The sequence below is a fragment of the Rhipicephalus microplus genome, chromosome 5, assembly GCF_043290135.1.
Source record: "Rhipicephalus microplus isolate Deutch F79 chromosome 5, USDA_Rmic, whole genome shotgun sequence".
In the NCBI taxonomy this organism is placed as follows: domain Eukaryota; kingdom Metazoa; phylum Arthropoda; class Arachnida; order Ixodida; family Ixodidae; genus Rhipicephalus; species Rhipicephalus microplus.
Genome location: NC_134704.1, coordinates 189499617 through 189525369, shown reverse-complemented (window position 1 = coordinate 189525369; position 25753 = coordinate 189499617).

Here is a 25753-nt window from a genome sequence, read left to right as displayed (position 1 = left end):
CTGCTCTAAAGCAACCTCACACTTAACGGTCCATCGGATTGGGGCGCTTTTGTGGAGCAACTCTGCCAGAGGTTGAGCAAGGTCATTGATGAACCGGCGAAAGTGCGAACACAGGCCCACGAAGCTACGGAGATCCTTCACAGATTTTGGTTGTTTGAAGTCTCGGACAGCATTGATCTTTTGCGGGTCTGGCCGTATACCGTGCCTGTCAACTAGATATGCGAGCACAAGAGCTTGACGATCACCAAAATGACACTTCTTTGCGTTTAAAACGAGACCAGCTTGTTTGACGCAATCAAGAACAACGCTAAGCCGATGGTTGTGCACATTGAATGTCTTGCCAGAAGTAATTCCATAATCGATATAACACATACATATCTCCCAATTGAGACTGCGAAAAATGGAGTCCATGCGTCACTCGAATGTAGCTGGGGCATTATATAAGCCAAACGACATAACATTACGTTCAAATAACCCATCAGGCGTGACAAAAGCAGTCTTCTCTCTGTCAGACGCACGCATTGGTATCTGCCAGTATCCAGACCTTAGGTCAACGGACGAAAAGTATGCGGCCGAGTGCAGGCAATCAACATCATCATCGATGCGTGGCAGTGGATACACGTCTTTGTTTGTGATGGCGTTGAGACGGTGGCAGTCGACACAAAATCACCAAGAGTTGTCTTTCTTTTTTACTTATGTATCTGTAGTGGCCAAGGGGCTGCTTTACTCTTGAATAAAGCCTTTCTGCAGCAAGTCATTGACCTGATCGGCGATCACTTTCCTCTTTGACGGGGATACGTGAAAGTGTTTCTGCGTTATCGGTATAGCATCTCCCGTGTTGATGCGGTGGTGCATACGGGATTCGGTCCACATGGAACAACGCTTGTCTTGAGCGAAATCAAAGACTCCCGCGTAGCGTGTAAGCGCCTCCTCGAGGACGTCCTGCTCGGAAGAAGGCAACGACTTCTTGATCATGCGTTTCATTCTGGCTGAGTAGTTGGGCGCTGTTTGACTGATGACTGGAGACTCTGAGAGCATTCTCAGAACTATGGCATGCTCCTCAAACGTTCCCAGTTTAAATCCGGCTGGTCGGACAACAGACTCTGACGTTGCGTTGAGCGCCCACAAACAAGAATGTCCCTCGATGGCTGTAAGGACAGACCGTGGGATCAGCAAATTCTTCTTGATGGCGTTTGTACGATCGGGCGTTTATAGCATACGGGAACTAGCATTGCTGTCCGACCAGGGATCGTCACATCTTGAGACAACGAAAGTGCATCGATGGGGAGAGTTGGAAAATCGCCAACTGTGGGAGCGGGCAAAGTACTTTGTAGAATAATCTCTCCAGTTCTACAGTCAAGCGTAGCGCCGCATTCATGAAGGAGTTCTATCTCTAAAATGACGTCATGAGTTGCGTGAGCCAGTACAGTGAATTCAACTCGGAAATTTCGTCCACCAATCGTGAATACGACTAAGCAAATACCAACAGAGCATAACGCTTCGCCTCAAACTCCGCAAAATGTTTCTTGACGATCCCACGCGAAGATTACTTTGTCGCCCAAGAAATGGAGCTCGAAACGAAGACTCATAACTGAATTAGCAGCACCAGTGGCTACAAGAGCAAGAGTGTCTACAGCGTCTATACACAAACGCACTTTGTTCATGAACATCACAGCAGAAGGAGGAATTGACGAAACTGACCATCCCGCGACCACACCTTCATTGGCCGCACCAGCTAGTTTCCCAGCTGATGCGGGGAAGGCGACCGACGACACGGAGATGGCGACCGGTGGGAACGTGTCAGTGGTGGCGTCAGGCTTCGCTTTGAGGTGGGGGGCTCGCTGCGAAATTCGTTAGACCATTGCTGTCTGGGACGGCGGTAGATAGATAGATAGATAGATAGATAGATAGATAGATAGATAGATAGATAGATAGATAGATAGATAGATAGATAAGAAGTTTATTCAGACAGTCATGGTCTGGGATGAAGGGGCTAAAGGCAGATGCAACTGCCCGACAAAGGCCCCCCTACCCATACATTGCTCAGGGGTGAAAAGCCGCGGTACATGCGCAAATACAGGTAACAACATAAGGCAAAACAAACAACAATACACAATCGGTAGAATAGTTACCTTCGATACACACTAAGGATGCGTGACATGAAAATATTTATACAAGCCTTGATGATGATCAAAGTTATAAAACAGTATAGAACAAAATAGGAAAAAAACAAAAGACAACAAATGCACAATATAAAGAGAAGATTAGGAGCTAAACAAGAGGTAATCTTTAACTTTTTTCCGTAGGCTGTATGTCGAACAGTTGTCTTGGATCATATTGGCGATTTCTCGATTATTATTCAGAAATTGTGGCATTAAATAGGCTAGTGTCTGAGTACCATATTTAGTTCAGAACATAGGTGTTCTGAGTCTAATTTGCCTTAGGTGATATTGCGAATGTACAGATAACGATGATGAGGACAGGATTTGGGGGTCATGCAAAATTTTCCTGTGTGTATGCATTGCAAGTCTTAGTTGGTCAGCTGGGTGAGTGGTCCAGGTTTCGTGCATACGAGGCGGGTACGTCGAAAAACGTGGTGGCGCAGGTGGCCGGCTGGGACAGAAGCGTGAAATATGCCCAGGGACACCGCATGTGTAGCAAACGGGGACTTGTCGGCTAAGATAAGCAGGAGCACAGGTCGCAGAAGTACGCGGAGACAGGTCGTGCTCTGCAGGAGCTTTTCGTGATGATGCATAGTAGTCTTCTGGTAGAGGACTGGTTGACGATGGTCGGAGGTCTGCAGCGGCACGCCGAGATGATAACATCCGGTGGTGGCCATGATACGTCGGAGAAAACAGAAGGGGCGGGGTGAAATCTGCTGTTTCTGTGCGCTGTCAGTTTTCGACGTGGTGCTCTCGAATCCAGTAGGGAGGTGATTCGGGGCACGCAGTGAACGAGCATTGATGGTGAGCATCACCTGATTGAAGCCGTAAGAGCTTTTCTCGAACAACCCAACGCTCGAGGAAGGGAATGTATTCGCAGGCGGCGACGCCCATACTTGCAACAGTGGGAACATTGTCCAAGCGCCTGAACTTGGGTTAAATTCTCCTGGTCTTCAACGCCTCGAATGCGCGACACTGCTGCCTGAAAATAGAAGGAGTGTTCAAGTTCTCTTTCGTTATTAGAAAATTGTACACGTCCTCGGTGGTGCCTCCTAACAAATGACCGACCTTATCTTCGTCAGACATATTTGCGTTGACAATCCGGCAAAGCTTCAATACTTCTTCAATGTAGGTTGTGCAGGTTTCGCCGGGCAACTGAGCCCTACGTGACAGCGTTGCTCAGCTTTATTTACATAGAACTCGTGTCCCTAAAGCAGGCCTTCAGTTCATGAACAAATATATCCCAAGTGGTGAAGACATGTCCATGGTTCTCAAACCAAAGCAAGGCGGTCCCGGCAAGAAAGAATACTACGTTCACAAGCTTCGGCGGCGCACTCCAGTCGTAGTAGCGGCTCACTCTGTCGTAGTGTTTTAGCTAAGCATCCATGTATTCATCAGTTTTACAGGATAATAACCGTGGTTTCGGCGTCCAGTAGTCTTGTTGTTGATTTGACGGCCACCTTGTGCCATGTCGGTGGCACTGGCGGATGTAGCAGCGTGGTACGTCAACGGGATTGCTGTGTTGTCGTTCATGCTGATGTTGTCCGGAGGTAGGCCAGCTAAGCGTGTACTTTTTCGAAGAACTTCTGCAGCGGGATCCAGGACGGCGAATTACCAAGTACCGCTCCACCAAAGCTGTTACGGATGTAATGGGTTTATTTACACTGAAAATGCCAGCGCTCAACCGTCACTGCCGAATCACCATCGCTCGAAAGCGTCCTACCTCTTCCACTTTCTCGCTCTTTCAGTCCGCGTTACAATATAATTTGGTCAGAAAAGTTCAGGCTCCACAGAGGAGACCGAGATATACAGTAATACCAACTAAAATAGTTACCTTGAAAGAAGTATGAAAATGCATCAATGAACGTGATTCTGGGTTTCATTGGCATCAATCAAAAAGGGCATTTAATCGAAACATGCCTTTCCCCAGACTCTTGTGAATAATTTCTCAAGCGGGAGGGGCAAAGCAGCTGAAGCAGTTTAACTTTGGTACACATCATCCATAGAACACTTAGGTTGGTGGAGACATCTGACATGCTGACACTACCCTCTTAAAAAAACCCCTCGTTGTGATCTCAGTATTAGTACGCGTAACATTGAGGCTGTGTCGGGCTATGAAATGATTCATATCACCAATGCGTAAAGAGGGTGAGGTACGTGAAAAACAGGACTGTAGAAGTGATAGAGCTGTAGCACGAATATTTTGAAACCTTCAATTGAGATATTACAACAGCGCTGTTGTCATTTGCGATGTAAAAAATTATTGTAAATATGTAAATAAACAAACGTTAGGCCTAACCTAATGTTTGCATCATTTCGAGAACAAGATACAGCGTACCTTATGGAATGCGTGACAAACTTTTATGCACATATGTTGTTTGCAAGCTTTATTGAGTATCACACACGCTAAACTTTTTTCTGGCTGAAATATTTTTCACTTCAATATATTTCGGGTTCACTCTGGCGTGTTACAGAATAATAGCGAACTGGTAAATAGCAATGTAAGGAGTGCGTCAACAAGCCGCACACAATGATATACACCCACGCTCAACCATAAACATCACTGAGCACTCAAGCTAAAGAACGTCTTTGTCTATTTGTAGATAGCATAGTGTGATCACAGCCTACTATGCCGCTGTAGGCCTTTTTTTTCGTTGTAATACAAAGCGTTTGTGCGTGTTCGCGACCGTATTCTGCAAGTTGTAAAAGATGGCCGTCACGCCAAATGCAACCTGTGCGATACTACTTGTATGCGGGAACAACCACGACGACGACGATGACGGCAACAACAACAACAACAACAAAAAAGTGGTACGCGTACCAGCTCCCTCTAACACAGATGACTAAGGTGGCGCAACGCATGCGGTATAAAAATACGATGTGAGAATAGAAAAGCCGTGGTTTCATAATAAACGGGGAGGGGGGGATGGAACTGACGTGTTCAAGATCAAGTCAACGTCCAGCGTCGTCTGCTGATGGTGATAGTTGCTAACCTAGAAAAGTTCACATCCGCGGAATAGCTCCTAGCCTCAACGGTCGCCGTGTCGTCCAACCAGAGTGCACATAAATGCCGCTCATGCTGGTGTCTCCTACCTTGCGTTTCTGCGTCGGTTCGCTATTTCGATCTTTGCAGGCGGCAGAGTATCCACTACGTGCGAGGTGCCTGGGCGGCTGGCGCATTGAATGGCCGTAATGCTGCTTGATTGTTCTTTTATCTTGCGGTATCTCACGTGGTCTCACACGGTAGTCAACATGGCTAACGGTTTCCAGGTAACAAAATTAGGCCTGAGTACGAAGATTGAGCCTACTGAAGTGTCGGTATTATAGTGCTGGTACAAGTGATAGTGACATCATGAAACAAGAAGAGAAGTTGCTACCATTGACAAACGAGCACACTGTTACAAGAGAAACGTGCCGTCTTCTTGTGTTCACACGGATATAGGTACTGCGGACATCGTGTATTTCAAGGGGCCACTCACCATCGCGCTTTGAAAAACAAGAGGGTGGTTTTCTCCACTTCTTTTTTACCCTTCCCACACGCCATGCATCTTCCTCGCACCTTAGTTTTTAAAAGCACGTGAGCAATGTCAGAACAAAGCGCTAATGCCTATGAAGTTTTTGCGCTTTTTGGCTACAATCTGTTATCACCGCTTGCGCAGTTGAAAACACACCAGATATAAAGTTTCCTAGAATATCGAAAGTGGCAGCAATATCTTCCATATGGTTTCCAAGGTGTGTCACCCTCCTTTCCCAATTGCTCAAACCTTAATTATATTTTGTCCCAAACGGCCTCTGTTCGGGTGCCGGCCCTATAATCCGGCTCGAGCCACTTTCTTATCAAGAGTGCTTTGTCACGCTGATAATGCGTGCAATGTTTGTGACCTTTTTTGAGTGGCGGCCCTAAAAACGAGAGATGGCATAGAAGGGGTGCTGCATGGTGGCTTGGTTAAAAGAACGACGTTTCCTTTCAAAAATATCAAGGAACTTTATTCAAAAGAAGTGTGATTTATTCGATGTGATCATGCACAATTTTCATGCTAGGCATGGAAAAATTTACTGCCGACTGCATGGCGACGCAGACAAAACAGATTTGATATTTGGTGTATATGAGCCAAACACGGGTGTGTACGCTATAGGCTTCACGTGTACTGCTTTCTGCGTCACACAAGTGTTTAAGAAGGACAAAAGATACTAGGACAGAGTTGCTTGAGGACCTTGCCCCTTTCGCTGGCGGCTTGTCAATTGGCGGTGCGTGGTGCGTACACCAGTGTTGCCACTGTGCACACTTCTGCGGTCGCGGCTCGCGGTCACCTCTCGGGTGATTTCAACAATGGTCACTAGACGCGATGTAAACCAAGGCGTTGGTTTTCAGTTGTCCGCTCGCTCGGCTCATCGGAGGGACTTGAAAAAATGAAACTGAAAGAATGTCACCTCAAGAACGCCACAAGGCAGATGCCTAGTGGGGGAGAGAAATGAATGTGAAAGAAAGAGGAATGGTGGAGGCTGTCAATAATGTTTGGCGTCGCCTCGCCCGCGAACACGCGCCGCCTCTCAACCGGAAGGCGGGAAAAAAAAAGAAAACGTCAGACAGGCCGGCAGGGAGAAGATCACTGCTTTGTAGGCACGACAGCACGTGACAAACTCTTACGTTGAGTATTACGCACTGATATCGTCTGCACAAGTCCCGTCACTTGCCTGCCCTCAATCGCGTTGAAGAACACCTGATAGCTCCACGTCTAGCACTTATCAGCGTTAGGCATTTTACTCATGGCAGTGGTCAGTGTGGCATAAAAGGGCAGGTGGTTAGCGTGCCAAATAATGTTGACAATGCTGTGCCGGTAAAGAGCCTGCCGTTAACAAGCCTTCCTACCGAATTTTTTTTGCCAATAAACGTCCCGTGCACCTCCGAGCAAGCTCCTCCAGCATCATACAATATGTCGAAATGGTGGTGATTTGTTTTTTATTTTTGTAATTTAAATATCCTGGCAAGTGGCGCTTTCAGAATCTACAGAAGAAGGCAGTGCCTAGGCCGAGCCTTACGTTTTTAATGAATACAGAAGGAAAGAAGTCATAATTTTATGCGCTTGATCTTTTGTTGCACGATATTATTGAGATTAGAAAACAAGACATATTTGTAATGTAAGAATGACTAAGAAAAGGTCAATAAATCAGAACTTGCCGTGGCCAGGAACTGAACCTACGACTTTCTAATAACGCGTCCAACGCTCGGCCAACCGAGCTATCACGACGGTCATCTCTTATCGACCTTATGGGACATATCTCAGCATTGAAACGTAGGGGCTTCGGTTAGCGCTGCCAGCAGCCATGGCGGCGAGTCTTGAATGCGACGAGTCTTAAAATACACATGTACTGCAATACATAAGAACGTAGTCTGGTCTTTAGACCCGTTTTGGTCGCTCGAATGGGCTCAAATGTAGTATAAATGATTGCGCAATTGAAGCATTGACCACAGCACGCCAAAAAAAAAAGATTAATATATGTTCTATGTCATTGTTATGAACACTGCAACTGTCTCTGTCATTGGTATTAGCGATGACTTATCATTTCACTCAATAGCTTGTAAATCATAATCGCAATGTTCGGGCTACTTCGCAGGTATCTTGCTAATATATATATATATATATATATATATATATATATATATATATATATATAAATTGAAAATACTGGGTTGGTGGATGCTGGAATCATTGGTGGATATGGTGGAAATAGTAGTGGATATGGCGGAATTATTAGTGGATATAGTGGAGACTGTAGTGGGCATAATGGCTGATTACGGCGAGAGTAAAAAAAAATGATGGCAGATGGTGGTGATGGTGGCAAGCCAATGGTTGTGACGGTGGAAAAAGCCCGCTGATGATGGCCAGAGGAGAAAAATGGTGGCAGATGGTGGTGGTGGTGGCGAACCAATGGTGGTGACCATGGAAAATACCGGCTTATGGTGGTGAGGCAAAACGTCTTTGGTGGAAGGCTTGGGGAACAAGGTGGATGACGGTGGCGTGATGGAAGCTTGGTGGATGACGGTGGCGTGATGAAAAAGCACATGGCAGTATGTGAAATCACTTATTTCAAGCGTTTAAGTCTTGTATTCGCCGAGATATATGTATGGTCAGAAAAAACCAACGCAGTCGTCATGCTTTCTAGCATGCTCATTTTTTTATTCCAGGGGTGTCAACAACGCTTCAATTTTTTGGCAGCGTAGAATAAGCGACCGTGAATATAAGTTTACATTTCGCGCACGTACTTACATCAGTTTGACATCCGCGATGCATTTCTTTACTGTGATGGTTAGAAGACTAGAGGTGTCACTGAAAATAGTGACAATAAATGTTTTACATCAGCGCACAGTTGTCGAGAAATAAGTGAGCTCCAGTTTGCAATTACCCCTTTCAATGTTTGATCAGAACACAGCGATGACTTGATCTCACCATGCTAGAAACACAACCCTGGCCATTCTTGCGCACTTTATTGCTTCAGCCGTACTTCTAGGTTAACAAAGTGCGTGTGAATGTGCATAAAGTTTCAATTTCGACATGCGTCGAGACGAGCCCCAGTGAATTCGACTTTCACCTTATGTTCTGCCACCATGATTTGCAAAGGTCTTTCCTACCGACTGAGCCGGTACAAGTGTTATCGGTGCTTGCGAGTTTCAGAATGCACAATTTTGACGAGTAAAAATGACAATACAGCACAGCTGTAGCATCATTTCACCTAAGTAAAGCCTATTTTATTGTGTACGGTGTCCGCACAAGAAGCGGCAAATATCGATGCGACGCGCTTTCAGCACTTCCACGAAATGTGCGCATCCCTTCACCGACAGCCGCCGGTCACAGTCGCCGGCACTTCACTGGCTTTTATGCGAGAACACAGACTCGTCAATTCGTATGCTTACTGAACGAATATGATAGCATGATGTTTCTGGCACACTGCATTCGTTTTGCTCCAGCCGTTATGTAGTTGTTCCAAACGACAGAGCAACAGCGGTGCGCTGGCATGACTGCGCTGTGTGCTGCGCGAAAAACATCACAATCAATTGCTTTGGCGTACCTGTCGAATGAACATAAAAGCGTCATAAAGCGTGAACAGATATCACCCCTTGGAAGGAGCAAGAAATGGATATTGAAATTGGCAGTAGCCGCCGATAAACTCTACCTGCTCCTCAGTCCACTAAGTTGTTTGTTTTCTCGCGGTTGTAAATTGTAACAAAGACATAGCCCTGTTGCCATTATCGCCGTGGCAATCGTTGCAGGCACCACTTGTTCGTGTTTATGAAATGTGGAAATGTTAGAAGCAGGTGCCGATCCCGTCACAATCGGAGTAAGTTACAAAAAAATGAAGTGTAAGAGTGAGAATGTGAGTTAACTACTTTTTTAACGCCGCATCTTCAATCTGTCGGCCTGGCGCAGTGGTTAGTGTGCTCGGTTAGAAATCCAAAAGTAGCAGGGTTGATTCCGCGCTGTCGCCACTATTTTTTTGCGGGCGTTTTCAACATGGTTTTCATACGAATATTTTATCATTTCTTTAGTGTCAGGAGGCCACGGTGGTTCTGACGCTGCTTCGCGCTCCAGCACTGCCGGCTGGAGCGTGCCATCAACCATCTGCTCCACCACACGCCACCATACACCATGTGCTACCGACATTTCCACCATCATAATCTACTGAAATAGTATACGTTGTTTCAATAGGATATATATATATATATATATTGTAACAAACGTGTTCTTCGGAGGAGTTTCAGCAAGAAACTCGCCAGGGCAAACAAGACAGCTGCAGCACAGAAAACAGGAGGTCGAGAGCGTGACACACGAACTTGGTCGTCTTTTCTCTCCCTGGCACAGAGCTAGCGCCGATATGCACTAACACAATTTCCTCCCCGCAGAAAGAGGAGCCATCTTGGCGTCGCCGACTTAAGGAACAGACGCATGGTTTAAGTCGCGTGACATGAACTGTTTCGCGGCCTCGGCAGCGAATAGCGGGTGATGGGTTGACCAGCTCAACGACGTAGTTTACGGGAGATGTCTGCTCCAGTATGCGGTAAGGACCGTGGTACCATGACAAAAGCTTAGTCGAAAGTCCGGGAGTTGTGGACGGGACCCAAAGCCAAACCAGCTTTCTCGGGGAGTAATGGGAATGAGACACAGCTGTGTCCTGACAGAATTTTTGGCTTGACTGATCTTGCGTGGTGTACGAGCGAGCCAGTTTATGGCATTCTTCCGCGTAAGCAGCAGTTTGAGAGATGGGTTTGCCCTCAGAAACGTCCGGTTCGTACGGCAGAATGGTGTCTATAGAACATGAAGGTTCACGTCCATACAGGAGAAAGAAGGAAGAGAAGCCAGTGGTAGTTTGAGACGCAGAGTTGTAAGCGTAGGTGACGAAAGTTTGTGTGGTCTTCTGACATGTACATCGCCAGCATGTCGGCAAGGGTACGATTAAAGCGTTCCGTCATGCCGTTTGTCTGAGGTTGGTATGCGGAAGTGGTGCAGTGTACAATGCGGCATTCTTTGAGCAGAGCCTCGATGGCATTTGAGTGGAAGACGCGGCCACGGTCACTATGGAATTCACGTGGGGCCCATGGCGCAGAATGAGATGACGAAGAAGGAACCACGCGACATCTTTCGCAGTGGCGGCTGGTAGCGCAGATGTTTCTGCGTACCGCGTGAGGTGGTCGACGGCGACTAATATTCAGCGGTTGCCGTCAATAGTGGTCGGGAGTAGACCAAAGAGATTGACTCTGACGCGGTGGAATGGTCGGGCAGGGCAGGGCAATGGCTGTAGAAGACCAGCGGTGCTGTGAGTAGGAACCTTGCGACGCTGGCATGCAGGGCACGACTGAACGTACCGGCGAACGTATCGATACATGCCTCGCCAGTAGTACCTCGGACGAAGACGCGAGTACGTCTTGAACGAGCCAGCATGACCGCACTGAGGGTCTTCGTGGAAGGCACTGCAAATGTCCTTGCGCAAATGACATGGGATCACTAGAAGCCACCTGCAGCCTTCGGTCAGGTGATTGCGATGATACAGAAAGCCTTCACGAAGTGCGAAGTGCTGGACTTGACGATGTCGGGTGCGTGAGACAGAGTGTGGGGCCCGTTGAGACAAAATGTCAAGCAGGGAAGCGATCCAGGGATCTTTGCGCTGTTTTTCTGGCATGTCGGTGATGGTTAGAAATGATGAATTACAAGTGGAAGCTGGTGAGCCGGCAGTGTCGGAAGGCAGTAGTGATTGAGATAGGGTGTCAGCGTCTGAGTGTTTTTGTCCAGAGCGATGCATCACACGTATATCGTGCTCCTGTAATCATAAAGCTCAGCGAGCCAGGCGTCCAGTCGGGTCTTTCAAAGACGACAGCCAGCATAGCGCGTGGTGGTCGGTAACAACATCAAACCTACGCCCATAGAGGTAGGTGCGAAATATACTGATTGCCCAAACAATCGCCACACACTCCTTTTCTTTGACGGAGTACTTTGACTCCGCTTTTGTGAGGGTACGACTGGCGTATGCTATAACGTACTCGCCAAAGTCTGGTTTTCGCTGGGCGAGCACTACGCCAAGGCCGACACCGCTAGCGTTCGTGTGGATTTCTGTAGGCGTGTTGGCGTCATAGTGGCACAGTATTAGAGCAGACGTGAGGAGAAGGCGAAGCTTCGTAAATGACTTATCGTAATCGGCACTCCAAGCGGAGAAGTCATTGCTGCCAGCGAGAAGCTGTGTCGAGGAGGATATAATGGAGGGGAAGTTGTGGCAAAAGCGCCGAAAATATAAACACAGCACAATAAAAATTCGGAGTTTCTTCACAGTGCTGAGCTTAAGATATTCAGCAACTGCTCGATGTTTGGCAGGATCTCGTGGATATTCTTCTTGGAAGACGACGTGGCCTAGGATGGTAAGCTTATGGGCGCCAAAATGACATTTATTCAGGTTTAACTGCAAACCGGCGTTAGTGAGGCACTCGGTAACATGTTCAAGGCGAGTGATATGAGATGGGAAAGCTGCAGAAAAAAACACTATGTCATCTAAGTAGTATAGACAGGTCTACCATTTGAGGGCTCTGAGAATGGTGTCTCTCATCCTTTCGAAGGTAGCAGGCGCGTTGCAAAGCCGAAACGCATTACGTTAAATTCGTATAAACCGTCAGGGGTGACGCTGTTTTCGGACGTTGGGCTTCAGCCATAGGCAGTTACCAGTAGCCTGAGTGCAAATCCAGTGATGAGAAATATTTGGCTCTTTGAAGGCAGTCCAGGGCGTTGTCGATGCTTGGTAGGGGATAAATATCCTCCCGTGTATTCTTGTTTAAGCGGCGGTAGTCAACGTAAAATCTTATTGAACGGTCTTTTTTCCGCACCAGCACAACAGGAGAGGGCCGGCGACTGTTTGATCTTTGAATCACGCCACGTTTCAGCATGTCATCGACGTTGTCGCTAATAACGCGGCTTTCTGCCTGCGACACCCGGAAGAGACGCTGTCGCAGGGGAGCGTGATTACCGGTGTCAATACGATAAGCCACTGCAGACGTGCGCCCCAATAATGGCTGGGCAACGTCGAAAGAGGCACGAAAGCGTTCAAGCAGTTGAACAACCCTTGTGTGCTGAACTGGCGTAAGCGCGTTATCGATGCTGCGCAGCAGTATGTCTTCGACAGGGGAGGTTGTAGCCGTGGCAGAAGAGATGGCATTTATCGGCAACGGTGTCTTTTCGCACGTTGCATCCAAAGGGGAGCTGGCCTCAAAACTGTCTAAATTGTCAACACATTCACCGCGTGAAACAGTTGCCGAGCAAGGAGAGGAATTGCACGCATAGAGCACACCAGCACCATGCACAAGGGTAACGAAGGCAATTGGTAGTATAAGGTTCCATCGGCGATTACCGTCTTCAGACAGTGTAAACAGGGCAGTCAAATCACGAACTGAGTCAGAGAAAACGGACACCAGGGTGGTAGAGAACAGAGAAATGATAGCGTCAGAAGCGACAACCAATTTAGGCACCGACCTCGGGACGTCGGCGACTTTGGTACTGAAAGGGGACGAAGCGAGTCGAGCTCCAGCGCAGTCGACGAGCGCATCATCTGTAAAAATGTCCCAACCGAGGATCACGTCATGGGACGCATCTGGTAGGACAAGGAATTCCACAATGTAGAATGTATCGTTGATAAAAATATGAGCCGTGCACGCCGCCACAGGCTCAACGTGCTGTGAGCTTGCCGTCCATAATAAAAAATTAGAAACGGGTGTCGTCACTTTCTGCAGTTTGCGGCACAGAATTTCACTTAAACAGAAACGGCAGCTTCTGTGTCGACAAGAGCGTTCGTAGCGATACCATCTATAATAACCGCGATCTCGTTCGAAGGCGAAAGATGAGGCCTTGAAATTTTCGACAAGGCCGCAGTTCGTGCCTCAAGAACTGCGGCTCTTAGTTTTCCTCTTGCGTGGGGTTGGTACGGCGGAGCATAGGAGAAATAGAGCGGCGCCGGGGAGGAGGAGATCGACAAGAGGGGGAACTGGCACGGCGCGAATAAGCGCCCGATGAGTCTGCGGAAACAGTTTATGATGGCTGCTGTGGCGTGTAGTCGAGGTTGGGTATGTAATCATTGGCATAAACACTGCGTTGATGACGACAGTGACGCGCAACATGACCAGGAATGCCGCAGGCGTAGCAGATGTGCCTGTTGTCTGGAGTGCACCAAGGGTTGTGAGGTGGTCCGGGAGGCAAGAGTGGTTGCACGAGAAGCGGGCGTATTAGGTGAACAAGGCGTGGTGGCGAGTAGAAGTCGGTGACTGGGGCGGATGGTGTTGACGACGGTCGAGCATAGGAACGGGTAACGGCCTCAGCATAGATGTGAGGCGCTGCAGGCTGCGTTGGTGGTACAGGAGGTGGAAGCGCCTCAGCATCTTGAGCTTGAAGGACACGACTGAGCGAGTGATCCAGTTTTGTGGGACTCTCGGCGACGGACGTGACAATACGACAATAGAGAGCTGACGAGCCACTTCCTCACGAATGTATTGCTTAGATTGCGGCAGTAAGGTGGAATAATCCGCGCCAGTGCTCTTAGCTTCCAAAGATCAGAGTTCCACTGAGCGAATTCCAGCGCGACATGTAGAAAAGCGCTCTTAGCGCAGCTCGTCAAAACTTTGGCACTGTTAAATAATTTGCGCTACTGTCTGAGGGCACTTGGCTACCAGCATATGAAATGCGTCGTCATCTATGCCTTTCAGTATGTGCCTTATTTTGTTAGACTCCGCCATAGATGCATTCACGCGCTTACACAGATCGATGACGTCCTCAATATAACTCGTAAAATCTCACCGTTCTGTTGGGCTCTGGCACGGAGGCGATTTTCGGCGTGAAGCTTGCGTAATCCAGGACGACCGAAGAACGAAACGATGATTTCCTCGAATGTCGACCAGGTGGTGAACTTGGCTTTATGTTTGTAGTATCATAGCTTTGCCACATCGGTCAGATAGAAGCTGACGCACGTCAACTTAGCAGGGTCGTTCCACTTGTTGGGACCGCTAGCACACCCAAACTCTACCAGCCACTCTTCGACGTCAAGTTCGTCGGTGCCGCTGAACATCGGAGGCTCATGTTGACGAAGCGTCCAAGCACACATGACTGTAGGTGGTGCTTGGGACGGAGTGGCGCCCTCGGCCATTCTGGGGGCAGATGTTAAAGTACGGTTGCGGAGCTCTAGGACGAAAAGGGGAACGACCCAGCAGCGCTCCAACAAACGTAAAAAGCGTGTTCTTCAAAGGAGTTCAGCAAGAAACTCGCCAGGGTAAGCAAGACAGCTGCAGCACAGAAAACAGGAAGCCGAGAGCGCGACACGCTAATTTCGTCGTTTTTTCTCTCTCTGGCAAGGAGCTAGCGCCGATGTGCACCGATACAATATATATATATATATTTTTATACGTTAATGAGCAGCGTTTTTATATAGATTAGCACAGTAAAAGACACGTAGTCATTGACTTTGTATCCACGAGCTATTGATTTTCTTGGTGAGTAAATATCGTTTGACTCGTGGGCAGTGCTATCCAGCATTAAAAACTGACGATTGCCGCTATAGATGCCAGCGATAAAAAAACTATTTTTTACGGTCGTTGTTTCCGCTTTGTTTAGCATTTGTTTCTTATTTTTCTTCTATGTTGCTTCATGCTGCTAACTGCGGTAAATGTAACCTTCTCGTGTAACTGCCATCGCCAACATCTCAATTCTTACTTTTCACTTACCCGAAACCTGAAGAAAGTCTGTGAGAGGTGCTCTCTTTGTGACGTCATAGTCTTTCATGGATCCTTCTAGAAGATCCTGGAGAATTCGTCCGGGCATGGTGATCACAAATGCGTGATTCACGTCATCATTAAAGGCCAGCACTTCAATGACGTGTTGCAGCAAGATGCGACCTGAGGAAATATTCGTTCGTAGAACGTTTGTTTGAGTGTGTTTTGTTTATAGAAAAAGTGCAGAAGTCGCTTCGACCCAAATAAAAATAAGAAGCATATTGTCAAAGCCCACCTACAGAGGGAATCAATGACATGCGAAGCACAAATGCAAAACGTTGATAGGTTACTTTAAAATCAGCACAACATTACGAGGTGCAGGTAAATGGTGCCGTACACAACTTTCAGGTCATTGTTATTATGTTTGGATATGTAGTTAGCCGTCGTCATCTATTCACGTGAGGTGATATCAAACTTAGCATGTGTGGAGCTATCGAAACGCCCGCGGGCACGCGATGAGCGTGGTATGCTGTCATATTCTTACTTACACGCGTGTCGGGATGATCATGTTTGCACCACTCATATATTTCGTCATCCATTGATGTCACGTAACACTAAGTTTGGTATATGTGGAGCTAGTAAAGCGGCCGTGAGCGCATCATGAAGGGCCCAATATACTCCAGTGTAGCGTTGACACGCGCGCACGCTGGGCACAGTGTCGCAACGTTACCAAATGCGAGCACTCTATAGTCTAACGCCAGGCGCGACCGGCGCGACCAACGTCCGTCGGCTTAGCCCGAGGGCCGCTGGAATTGCAGCATGCCACATGCTGCAATTCGTGCCGATGCTCAAACTAGACAACACTGCGTCTACCTCTTTTTGCGACTGCGGGACGCTGGACGCACTTAAACGCGCATGCGTCAAAGCAACGCAGCGGGCGCGGGCTTGGGAGTATTTATTTCATTAATTTATTTTATTTACAATACCTCAAAGGCCCCAATAAAGGGTTTTACATGAGGGGTGGTCTATTACAATGGAATAAAGGGGTAGATGTTCGATCGCTGCTTGGAAGTTGATGATACTGGAGTAATGTACAGCGTGAGGAGCAAGGCCATTCTAATCTTGTGCGGTCTTGACAAAAAGGATGAAAGGTGCGCAGGATGTGAGCACTTGGCATATAAGCAGATTCTCCGTGATTTACGCGGTCTGAATGATGATCGGCTGGCTTGATGATGGCAGTACGAGGTGATACATGATAGAACTTGAATAACAGGCACAGACAAGCAACGCAGTGGCGTTATGAAAGGGTGGCGAGTTTATCACGAGATTAAGGCTCGGTTACGCTTGACGATATGAATATTCTAAAATAATGAATCTTGTCGTGCGTCTTTGCACTGTTTTAGGTGTTTTAGTATTGTTACTTTGATGAATGTCCCAACCAACGCATGCGTACTCAAGTTTTGGTCTAATTAGTGTCTGATAAGGTAGTAGTTGGACAGAAGTAGGAACTAGATAAAGGTTTCGGCTCAGACAGCCAAGAGCACAAATTGCTTCGTTAGTAATGTCCAATATTTAAAGAGATCATGTAAAATCAGAACAAATTCGGACACCTAGATAATTTTCTTTTGTTACACAAGAAATTTGAGTGTTTTTGCTGAAGTGTGTAGGGAGATATGTAGTACTGTCGGCGATAAAGATAGGCTGGGGACGTCTTGTTTGCGTTGAGAGACATTAACCATGTTTTGCACCACATTTCGATCTTATGAAGGTCAGATTGAAGTTCTTGAACATCTGATGTGTTGTTGACTGAGCGATAAATGACGCAATCATCAGCGAAAAGTCTGTTGTTAGAGGAAATACTATTCAGCAAGTCGTATATGGCAGGACCGGCTTTTGCGTGGCAACGCCGGCGTGACGCAACAAAATGAACACCAGTGAGCACGCTCACCGCGTCACGTCGAAATGTATTGGCGCCTTTATTGTGGTATGTAGTCATGTTCTCACATGACACGCATTTTGTGATTCTAATGTTTGCACCAGTCACATGCCTTCGTCATTCACTGACGTCACGTGATGCCAAATTTGGCATAAGTGAAGCTAGCGAAGCGACCGCGAGCGCATCTAGAGTGTGGCCCGTAGTCATGTTGTTACATGACACGCATGTCGCGATTATCTTGTTTGGATGTGCCATTTACGTATGCCGTTCGTTCGCGTCGCGTAATACCGAGATTGGTACATTTGAAGCTAGTGAAACGGCCGCGAGTGCATCATGAGCGTAGCATGTAGTCATGTTGTTACGTGACACGCATATCAGGTTTGTCATGTTTGCACCGGTATCATACCTTCGTGATCCATTCACGCCCCATGTTACCGAATTGGGTGTAATTTAATCTGTCAAAATAGCCTCCAGTGCATCTTGAGCATGGATTGTAGTCATGTTGTGACATGACGCGCATCTCATGATTACCATGTTTGCACCACTCACATAACTTCATCATCCTTTACCGCACCATAATATCAGATTTGGAATATGTGACACTAGTGAAACGGCCGCGAGTGCATCATCAGCGTGGCATGTAATCTTGTCGTTACATGACACGCATATCATGATTTTTATGTTAGGGTCTGTCACTTGTGTTCACCATGCAATCATGTCATACCATACTAGTTTTGCAACATGTCATGGGAACGAAACCACTACAAGAGCTGCAGGACCAGGAAACGTAAATCATGATATTTATGACATACGTGTCAATATTTTCATCTTATGACTATTCAAGTACGTTCTTCATACAGTCATGTTATGCCTTACCATGTTTGGTATTGATACCTATATTTAAATGGCCCGGAGAGCCTAAAGTCTTAGGTGGATAGATTGATCGATCGATCGATCGATAGATAGATAGATAGATAGATAGATAGATAGATAGATAGATAGATAGACAGACAGACAGATAGATAGATAGATAGATAGATAGATAGATAGATAGATAGATAGATAGATAGATAGATAGATAGATAGATAGATAGATAGATAGATAGATAGATAGATAAGCTCAAGATCGCTGAAGTTCGCCAAGAAATGTTTCGCATTTAATAAAGGACCATCGATATATACGCCGAACTTCTGGTCCAGGTTATGTTATCACTTTCTTATTCCGTTTAACTGAAATGCTTCCCCTAACATATTCTTTGATTTTAAAAGAGCATAATTGAAAAAGTTGGTTCAACCTCTCTGTTTTTTTCACGAATCATTTTTTGTTCGTTCCTATTGACGTGCCTGTTACTCTATTCGCTCAAGCTGCAATGGATCTTTTGGACCCATTTCCCACGTCATCGGCAGGTCGAAGATTGATTTTAGTAGCCAGCGACCACCTCACTCGTTACGCCGAAACCAAGACTCTTGAGATGGGCACGGCAAGTGAAACAACTCGACCTTTCGTGGAGAATGTGGTGCTGAGGCATGGCGCTCCGTCAGTGGTAATAACTGACAGGGGAACTGCATTCGCAGCCGAACTATTACAGATGGTTTTAGGACTTATTGGCACATCCCATCGGCGAACAACGGCGTATCATCTTCAAGCGAACGGTCCTAAAGAGCGTCTCAACAAGGCACTTGCGGATATGCTCTGCATGTACGTCGATGTGGAGCACAAACCTGGGACGAGATCTTGCCTTATGTCACGTTCGCCTATAACACGGCTCATTAAAACAACAAGAACAGCGCCATTCCGCCTTCTTCAGGGTCATGAAATCACCACTATGTTGGATGCTATGCTGCCGCACGAGTGCAAAAACGTCAAGATAAATGCTGATTATACCACCCAGCTTGCCAAAGCAGCCCGACAACTTGCACGCCTACATATTAGTCACCAGCAGGACTACGATTCAAGACAGTACAACCTTCCTCACAGACTAGTTTCATACGAACCAGGAGAGAAAGTTTGGGGATAAACGCCTGTTCGGCGCTGTGGCCTCTCAGAAAAACTCCTAAGACGGCACTTCAGGCCCTATAAAGTTCTACGACGTCTCAGTGAGATTATTTATGAGGTTGTTGCTGATAATGCGCACTCAATAAGGCGTCGAAGGTGTGCTCCAGAAGTTGTGCACCTTGTTGAGATGAAACCTTATTTTTCCGAATGAACTTATGCGTTTCCAACGCGAACGAACCACTTTGCCTATGAAGCATCGGGACGGTGCTTTCTTGAATGGGAGGCTTATGTCACGGCTAACGGCAGTGGAAGAGGACGACGAAGTGATAAGCGTGAACAGCACCCTCGGTGGCTCTGAGAAAGATGATGTCGAAGCGACTGCTTCTTTGTTGCGTTAATACATACCTTGTTTTTTTCTGGTCGCACCCGCGTCGTGTATCCTGTTATTTTCACATCGGGACAATATGCAGATGATATTACTCTGTGGGTAAACAACGGCAGCATTGGGTTATTTGAACAACGTTTACAAAAAGCAATCAACACCGTAGAGCAATGCATAGAAGGAACAGGTCTCACGTGCTCGTCCGAAAAATCTGAGCTGCTACTATATAGACCAACATTAAAAGCCCGACCTCCCAAGCTTCACAACACACATAGCTACACAGACATACAACTTAAAACACGAGAAGGACATACCATGCCCCTTGTCGACAAGATAAGGGTACCGGGGTTAAATATAGAAGCCAAAGGCGCCAACGGGAAAACGGTACGCAATATCGAAGCGAAGGTTTCTCAAACGATGCGCCTAATCAAAAATTTGCGAATAAGCATAGCGGTATGAAAGAGGCAAACGTCATGAGGCTCATCCACGCGTTTGTCATCAACCACGTTACTTATCTTTCTGCATACCATAGATGGTTCGCAGCAGAAAAAATGAAATAAACAGCCTCATAAAAATATCTACAAACAAGCGCTGGACTCACGCAAAGCACAAGTATAGAGAGGCTGTCAGAGCTAGGTTTACAAAATACACTTGAGGAACTGATGGAGGCACAACGTATTGCACAGTACGAGTGCCTCTCTAAAACCAAGACTGGCAGATGCATCCTGGAAAAAAAGAGGCATCACTTACCACACAAAATTTGGCACCAAATGCGACATTTCTCGGGACGTACGGGCTAAGCTCACATGCCTCCATTGCCTAAAAACTTGCATCCCGTGCACAACGCAGGTAGAAGGCTGAGCAGAACCAAGACAATGACAAAAAGCTACGGAAACAACAAAAAAGTGGTCTTCGTAGATGCCGCTCGTTACAAACACAAAAGCTGCTTCGTCGCGGCTGTAGTTCCCCAAAAGAAGCAATGCAGTACCAGTCGGACAATACACACGAGACGCGTTGAAACAGTGGAAGTTTTGGCCATATCACGAACGGACGCGTGTTATGTAATCAGCTATTTACAAATAGCTGTACGCAACTTTGCAAATGGCAGAATCTCCCCTTCAGCACTGCGTATTCTTAGAACAGGCAAAACCAACCAAGACGACAGGTGCGTTTGCATTCTCTGGTTCCCAGCTCACATACCCTACACCACGGGAGATACCAACCCTAACGAGGTGGCACATAACGTACCTCAAAAACTCACTTTCCCAGCTACAATGAATGTTGGTCTCTCGTGAGAATTTTCAATTGTGTGGGAGGTGAAGAACCGAATGACAACGTTCAATGAAATCACAAATTAATATAAATTACAGAGGCGTTTTACCCCCTCCTCATCATAAACTCAACAGGGTACAGTCTGTTCGATGGTGACAATTACAAACCAGATCCTATAGAAATATAGCGCTTCTACATGCTATATATCCAGAGATCTACGCGACCACTCAATGCAAAGATTGTCACACACGAGCTTCCTTAGAACATATAATATGGGAATGCCAGAGATTAAAACATAGTAACGAGAACGCAGCCTCCAGCGACAGCCTTCGTGCGCGTTGGCTGGCCGTGCTGCTCAGTTCAGCACTGGACAATCAGCTATGGGCAATCCAGCGGGCTGAGAAAGCCGCTAAGAGGCAAGACCTTCTAGCGACACCTAGGAGAATGGCCAGCCCACTAACACGCCGGATACAAAATAAAGTTATGCCTGCCTTTCCCGCGTAGCCTTCGCAGCCAAATCTATTCCCTACCATCTCCGGCATCCGATCAAGAGATCACGTGCGCATGACGTGCCCGAACAAGCCCGAACCCCACGCACGCAAGCGGCGTTGTCTTTTTTTTTTTTGACCAGGCACCGTTATTTCATGTCGTAGTCAACTGCCTGTGTCTGCGGAATAATTGGGAAATGCTGACCTATACGTGGTAGAATAAACGAGCACAGCGAGTGCTCGAAAGCTTAGGAGCGCTTCAGGGCAGTCGTCTGCTCGATGGGCTATCCGCGCGCACGAGCGCATGCAAACCACCAACACATTAGCCCCACATCTCGTTGCAATTTACGGAGCAAAAATTAAACAAAAAGAATGCTCGCTTTTCCTCATTGCGTCTCACAATTAAATGTGAAGAATTTCTTAGTGAACGTCGGCGTTTTTGAGCGTATCTATCTATCTATCTATCTATCTATCTATCTATCTATCTATCTATCTATATAGCCACCAACGACTTTTAGCTATCCTGGCCTTTCCAATAATGACATCGATACCTAACTTCGTATGGCATAGGGTGACTGTAGGAAGACATATTTGGCTAGCCATAACATGAAAATCATGACATGTATGTCATGAATGTCATGATTTATATTTCATGGTCCTGCAAAAGCTTTTGCGGTGGTTTTGCTCGAATGGAATGTTGCAAAACTGGTATGGTATGACATGATTGCATGGCAAACACAAGCAACAGATCCTATCATGAAAAACATGACATGCGTGTAATGTAACAACATGACTACATGCTACGCTCATATACCAAATTTTGTGTTACAGCGGCACATATACCAAATTTGGTGTTACAGTACATGAATGGATGACGAAGGTATTTGACTAGTGCAAACATGACAATCATGAGATGCGTGTCAAGTAACAACATGACTACATGTCATGCCCATAATGTGTTGGTGACCGTTTCGCTAGCTTTACCTATACCAGATTCAGTTCTATTGGACGTGAATCCAAACATATCCAAATATGATATCCAAACATATCTAAACATGATATCCAAACATGACATATCTAACCATGATAATCACGACGTGCGTGTCATGTAACAATATGACTACAGACCACACTGATGAGGCGCTCGCGGCCGTGCCGCTAGCTCCACATATGCCAAGTTTAGTATTGCGTGACACCAATGGATGAGGAAAGTTTGTGACTGGCGCAAACATGAGAATCATGAGATGCGTGTCATGTGAGAACATGACTGCATGCCACAGTCAAGGCGCCAATACATTTCGACGTGACACGGTGCGCGTGCTCGCTGGCGTTTATTTCGTCGTTTCACGCCGGCGTTGCCAAGCCAGGTGTCGGTCCTGCCATATACTCGCTGACGCGTGCCGTGCTGCGTTACTCCATGCATGTTTCAGCGCGTCCAGCGTCCCTCTATCACGAAAACAGGAAGGCGCAGTGTTTTTTGGGTAGCGAATCTGCGAGAAATGCAGAATGTCGCATTTCGCGCCGGTTGCCGTTGGGCCCCGCCGACGAACGCTGCTCGCACCTGGCGTCAGACTATAGAGTGCTCGCGTTTTGCTAACGTAGCGCCGCTGTGCCCAACGTGCATGCCTGTCAGCGCTACATTGGAGTATATTGGGCCCTTCATGATGCGTTTTGCTGTTTTGCTAGCTCCACATGAACCGAATATGCTGTTACGTGGCGTCAACGGATGACGTTATATATGACTTGTCACTGTTGCAAGCATGTTTATCCTGACACGCGTGTCACGTGAAAACATGTAAACACGCCACGCTCATAGCGTGCTCGTGGCCGTATTGCTCGCTCCACATATACTAAATTTGGTATCACATGACATGAGTAGATCACGAAGGTAAACGACACGTCCAAGCAAGATAATTATGACACGGAAGTCATGTACATGTCATCTTTTACCTCCACCTCGTAACGTTATGCTGATTTTAAAGTGACATATTAACATTTCTCACTGGCGCTTCGCGTATCATTCATTCCCACTGTACGTGGGATCTGTCAACTTATAATTTAAAAATTTATTAATATCCTCAAGCAACAAATACATAAGTTACGCATTTTTTGTTAAATATTTTTTGCTATGTCACGTGTCACTGTTGGCAACGTCAGAGCATAGTCGTTTGCGTAAAGGACCAACGTCACCGCACTATAGCGTATACGTAGGGCCATTCATACGCGCACGTCATGCTCTAATTCTCTGGGCGCACGCCCACACAAGGAAGGGAAAACAGCGTTCATACTGAAATTGGAACCGTTTCCGTGGCACGAAACGTAGCAAAGTTTGGCAGATGTGATCATTAGCACCTCATCTACGCATAGCGCTTGTTAGCTCAAAATTGTCAAACCTAGTGAGTGGCCCTCAAAAGACTGAAATTGAGTAAAAACTACTCGATATTGTGAAATAATGCGCATAAATGATGATTGCAAATATAAGTAATATTCGCAATGCTAAATGGGCGCCGCTGCCCCAGCGTGCAGCTCATATGAATGTTAGAGTAGGACTGCTAAATTACCCATGCAACGTTTACGCGCGAAAGCACGTTACCTTCAAACAGCTGAGAATAGGCAGCTGTTACTTGCACTCGTGTACCGCCCGACACAAATAAGCGAAATTTCTCACAGCACACGCACGTGCGAGAAACGCACGCGTGATAGCAGAACACAGCCTCGTCCGCGAATTTCAATCAGCGACCTCAAAATGGCCACCAGCAACGCCGAATATGTCATGGCCGAGATTCTGTCACGCAGCTCGGAATAAAGCACCATCTTTTTTCTCATCGTGTGAAGTAGCCCTAGGGACCAACGACAGCGCTTCAGGGTCTTAATAAAAAAGGCCATCAACCTGGCGGGTCCAAGCCCCAGGTCGTGGCGCGCAATTTCAATGCGCCGCACCGCACTTGGGGCTACCTGTATAATACCAGCAAGGGCGCGGAACTGTGGCAGAACGCGACTGACATGAACCTGACTCTGATCACTGACAAGGCCTTTCCCGCTCGGTTGGGTACCTCATCTTGCAGAGACTAGACTCCCGACTTGACTTTCGTCAACAATCTTCCCGATTTACAGTGGGCCAACTTGAACATTGACTTGGTTAGCGACCATTACGTCCTGGTGACGCAGTTCTCAGTGGTCGGAAAGAGGGCACAGTAGTTTTCTTGGACAGACTGGGACTAGTTTCGCAAATTGCGCCACGACCTACCACTACCTGCGACTAGACCAAGCCTCGAGCAGCGGATTAGCCAGGTCAGAGAGGACGTCATAATTACCACGAAGAAGATTAGTACTGATATTCCGGTTGAAAAAAATCGACAGCCACCTTGCTCACCTGCTCGAGGCCAGCAGGCGGTTCTCGCCCGCTGGAAAAGCCAGTGCCTCAATCAGAGGTAGCGCAAGAAGATATCCGTCCTTAACAAGACCTTCGAGGAGCACTGCCGCGTCCTCTCCAAGCAGCAGTGGGACGAGGTGTGCAACTCGGTAGATGGCTGGATGCGTAATCTCCAGACATGAAACCTGCTCAAGCACCTGCTCAACGAGACCAACACCAAAACTAATCAGCGGAATGTACTAGCTCGAGCCGTTCACTAAGTCAAGCAGTTGTCTTCAGAAGAGAAGGTTTTGAAGCAGCTGGTGCAAAACTAGCTACCTGTCGACTCAAACCTCGCAACAACGTACCTCGAGTACTCAAGACCGGCTAACACTGAACTGGACGCCGAGATATGCCACGAAAAGGTTGAGCAGGTGCTCCACAGGCTCACTGAAAGGTCTGCTGCGGGCTCTGACTGCATAACTAACAAGACCCTGCGCAACCTGGACGACTGGTCAATCGACTACCTCACCAAAGTCACAAACGAGACATAAATGGGCGGCGAAGTCCCCGTCTTGGAAGGTCGCACGCACCATACTCATTCCCAAGCCGGGGAGGCCTCCCAACTTAGACAACATGCGCCCTATTTCGCTCACGTCCTTTGTGAACAAGGTAACAAAGCATGTGGTACTCAATAGGTTGACTCGGTACCTGGAATACAATGGGCTCTACCCGCAAACCTTCATTGGTTTACGGGCCAAGATGTCGACGCAAGACGCTATGAAGCTGCTCAAGCACCAAGTTATCGACTGCAAAACTCGAGACATGTGGACCATTCTCTGCCTCGACTTAGAGGAAGCCTTCGACAATGTTACTCACTCTTTCGTGCTGCGGTCAATTGCAGAGCTCGGCCTCTGAGTCAGGTTCTACGAATATG